General features: G+C 31.2%; 1 long non-coding RNA gene across 1 annotated transcript; it reads right to left on the bottom strand.

The window, feature by feature from the left end:
• Positions 1-2,024: 2,024 nt before the first annotated feature.
• LOC134681796 (uncharacterized) lies at positions 2,025-3,576 on the bottom strand. Its single transcript, XR_010100696.1, has 2 exons — positions 3,537-3,576; positions 2,025-2,454 (listed from the first exon to the last, which is right to left on the bottom strand). It is a non-coding gene; the product is annotated as an uncharacterized LOC134681796 (long non-coding RNA).
• Positions 3,577-4,661: the final 1,085 nt, after the last annotated feature.

The raw sequence follows: 4,661 nt of genomic DNA, 5'->3' as shown, positions 1-4,661 counted from the left end.
TTTCTATTTTTATTTTCTATTATTTTCGATATTTATTCATTTCATATCATTCTGTGTCATTTTGGTCTTTTGTGGATATTTGTTTCATTGGCAATCATGCCATATCTTTATTATAATGTTAAGGATAAGGAATTGGCATATAAGTGCAAAAATGCTGCTCTAAGAAGATATGAATAGGCTAGTGAGCAAATTGTGGTATGAAGATACTCACTATAAGGAGTACTTTGAATTATTGACCTATTACCTGTCCCGGGTAGGGTTGTGATCCACCTTACATGTTACCCCGCTATAATCTGTGCCTGTCAAAAGTCAAGTGCCTGTACTTTTGTGGTTGTCGTTTTTTATTTGTTACATATTTGTTTTTCTTTTATTTTGTTTATCTGAATTAGGCCTTTATTTGTTTTCGTTTAAATGTATCACATTTTTCATTTCGGGGACTTTTAAAGCTGCATATGCGGTACGGGCGTTACACATGGTTGGAGGCCGTACGTGACCTAGAGTTGTTCAATTCTGTGTATATCGTATATACGCAAATACACATCATATAAAGTATTGAAAATGTGCAGAACAAGACAGTTTTGACATTCTATACATAACAGTCAACTCAAACATACCCTAACATAAACGGCAGTGATGCAAATTAATGTTAATGAAAGATTAATCTATTATCTATCTGACGATTTTGTTTTTGGCGGAGTTTATGCTTATGCACAAAAAGATCCGCTGCTATTTGAAATGACCATAATCGACACTTTAATGATATTTTTTTATAATTTAAAAGTTTACAAATATCTAGAATCTCTATACTTTAATTCAAGTAAAAGGTATAGTAAATGCCAAAATCCCTAATTATGCAATTTCATTTAAATTCTAAAGTCGCTCGAAACAGATATAAAAAGTCAAATGTTAAAATTAGACTTTTCTCCTTTTCTCTTTTTGTTTAATTGCATTTGGGTTTCCATCTATGTGCACTTTATAATTGTTCTCACTTTTTCAGATAAAGATGCGTATACTATAAATATATGCTTAAGCTTAGGCGATGGTAGTTAAATTCAGTCACAGACTTTTATGCACAACAAAACCAGTGCAAACAATGGAACAAGACCTGCTTACAAATCAGACGTTTCTATGATCAGCCATGTGTTTTAGCATATTTCGTACTGCTATGATTTTAATATTTTCTATAATGTTTTTTTTTGTTAACTCTAATTGTCGTTATGATTTCTGTCTGTTGGTTCATTTTTAACATTTTAGTTTGTTTGATTATTTGGTAACTTTCCTTTTATACATATCCTTTTCAATTTGAACATCATTTGTGTTTAATTAATTCTTTAGTTGAAATGCATATCTGCTAAACAGTGACGGATATAAACATGATAAAATAACAATAACAGTTAAATGAATTAAAGTGTTTTTTTTTTATTCGTGTTGCTTACTCTTAAGTTTTCTATGTTGTGTTTTGTATACTATTGTTTTTCGTTTCGACCTTTTTATACTAGTGTTGTGGGTCGATTTTTTTCGTATTAGCTTGAACGTTCCTTTAGTGTCTTTTGACTTGTTATTACACGTACATGTACCAATGAATCACAGCGAGAAAACAATCAAAACAAATTATCAATTAAAAAAAACAGTGTTAAGATTGATTGGTATAGGAACATGACTACAACACTTTATGAATTCCATGCGTCTGAAGAGCTTTTTTAAACAGCCTTCTTCCGTAAAACTTAACATTTGAAACGTTAGGGGACCTCAGAACCAAAGCAATTGAGGAGCTGCATGACCGGAAATGTATTAGAAATGAAAGCTGAATCTATTCGAACAAGGGGACTGAAAATATTGTTTAGGAATAAAATAACAATTTATAAACAGACATATATATAATGGTTTGACATACATCTTATCAGTACTGAAGTACTGTCGCGATAGTACTCTCGGGGATCGATTGTCTACTTCTAGCGATATTCTGAGTACTAAGTATAAAGTGTTGATCATTTTCAAATAAGTTTCATAACGAAAAAAATAAATCAAAATCAACCTTCAATCAAATGCAATTTAATGACAAATTATCATTTATCCGCAAAGGTTTTGTGTTCTGCTTCCCGGGCAAGTCCAACTTCCGTCACAGCGGCAGTCACAGTTAAACCGGTAACAGCCATCGGTATATGAGAACTGGGTGTTTCCCGCGTATGTTTGTCCGCTGAGTTGACATTGTCTGCAGTTCGTATTATAACCGCCATTGTTTGATCCAGTACAGTCGTTCGTTGTATCTTCAGCAGGGCAGTTCCAGCTACCATCACAGTTACACATACAATTATAACGCGAACAGCCGTTTGTAAACTGAAAGCGGGAATTTCCCCTATATTGCTGCCCATTGACTGTACATTGTCTGCAACCGCTTGTCGTAGTGACGCTTATAAGCACTAAGAACAAGACAGCTGTTAAAGTGGGAAACATCTGAAATAAAATGCATTATATTAACATTTAATATCATTGAATGACCAAATTTTTTTCATAAAGTATGTCTCAAATAAAATTATCAAAAATCATATCGAACATGTAACCAAACACAATTATATAAGACGGCAAAACAAACTCATCATAGATACAAGGATTACATTTTGTATTTACACCAGATGCGCATTTCGTCGACAAAAGACACACCAGTGAAACTAGTGTAATTTTATAATTTTTTATCTGATTGTATGTTACTAAGCTTCATGCAAATTCTGGCAGATTAATGCCAATTTACTTGCTAGTATATTTCGCAATCGAAGCAACTGTCTTGAACGTTTTTTATCAATTGAATTTTTTTTTCTTATTTTTTTTCATCATCAACGACTTCGTATACATCCTATTCTAATTCTTGTATTGATTTTCATCTTTTGCCAATTTGAATTAATACCGTACATGACATTGTCCCAGCAATAAGATCAATGACTTTCTCATTCTTAATCATAGTCGCTAACATTACTGTATCAGAAATTAAACGAAAATTGATTCAAATGAACGTTAACAAGGAAACATATGATTAACATAAAGATACCGATGAGGAATTAACAAAAATCATGAACATACATGCTTGTGAGTCTTTTCATTTCAAATACTGAAAATGTTATTGTTGATACAATTCCCATAATAAATTAACCTGACTGTATTGAAAATAAACGCCCTGCAAGCTAAACAAACAACAAAATATTGTCAATCGTTTCGAAACTTTTCCATGTTAATATATATGGAAACCATAATTGTAAACGAATAATGCTACTTCTTATCAGTAATGTTATGAGGACACTAAACATTGATAAACAATCGAATTTTAATGCTTTCATAATTTGAATAGATCTTTCCTTTCAAAACGAGTAAACGCAAATAGTGTGTGTGATGTTCTTAAAGTTCATTAATCGTTTTAATATCGAATGAAATGTTAGAATAGGTGCTAAAATTTTGGATTTCGTCGAGTAATTCTGCTAGTAATTTGTATGTCGTAAGTCTATGAAGCAGTCGTTAACAATAAGATAAATAAAAATGTAAAATACCTTGCCTGCCTAAGCTGATTCAAGTTTGTCCAAAAACTACGCTATTAGATTTTATATTGAGGGTTTAAATACAAAAATTTGATGAGATTATAATTGCCAAATTATATATAAGTTCAAAAGTAATTGAGGACAAAACCTTGGGAATTATAATTTGATATTTAAAGTTGTTTAAAATACAACAATCACAATTAAAACCTAGCCGCTTTGTACAATGTTGTAAAGTACATTGTGAAATGAAAACCAATGCACGTAACATTAATTATAGAGAGCTGCTCGTGTAAAGTTATCAACATGGTTTTGACATTTACTTGAACTGTAGCAATTTTATAGAATTGCTGCATATTAAAATCTGAGTTTTTAAAATGCCTTATGGTTCTGGGAGTTCAGTTTAAATTAAAAAAATGAAGAATATATCAAGTAAAACGACCATAAAATGCTGATAATGTTTGTTTAAATTATTTCATCTTGAACGTTTATTCTTTGGTGTGGCATATTTGGGCACAATTTTCTGGAAAATAAAACTAGAAATAATAAAAAGTAAAAACACAAAAATACTGAACTCTGAGGAAAATTCAAAAAGGAAAATCAAAAATCAAAAGGCAAAATCAAAAGTCCAAACACATCACACGAATGGATAACAACTGTCATATTCCTGACTTGGTACAGGCATTTTTTTAATGTAGAAAATGGTAGATTGAACCTGGTTTTATAGCTAGCTAAACCTCTCACTTGTATGACAGTCGTATCAAATCCCATTACATTGTCAACGGTGTAAATATAAATGAGAGTGTCATCTACTTTTATACATTGTATCATAACGAATGTGTTAGGAACAACCTTATATCTGTCATTCCTTGTTAAGATAATGTTTCCAAAAAGAAATGATTTGTTATTGCCAGACTGATCATGGAATATTTTCTATTGAAAGAAGAATGAAAGCATTTACAGCAATTGGGTACATCAAGACTACTAAAACAATCAAATTATCTTATTCGAAACGTTTTGCTTTTTTCATAAACCACACATATATGCACATGGAAAAAAAGTATCGCAACACCTGGATTTTTTAAAACTTGAAAAATCAGCCTCTTTTTTTGGATGAAGTATAATAAAATATGTGTATGA

The sequence above is a fragment of the Mytilus trossulus genome, chromosome 8, assembly GCF_036588685.1.
Source record: "Mytilus trossulus isolate FHL-02 chromosome 8, PNRI_Mtr1.1.1.hap1, whole genome shotgun sequence".
In the NCBI taxonomy this organism is placed as follows: domain Eukaryota; kingdom Metazoa; phylum Mollusca; class Bivalvia; order Mytilida; family Mytilidae; genus Mytilus; species Mytilus trossulus.
This window is presented reverse-complemented; position numbering and strand designations above follow the sequence as displayed.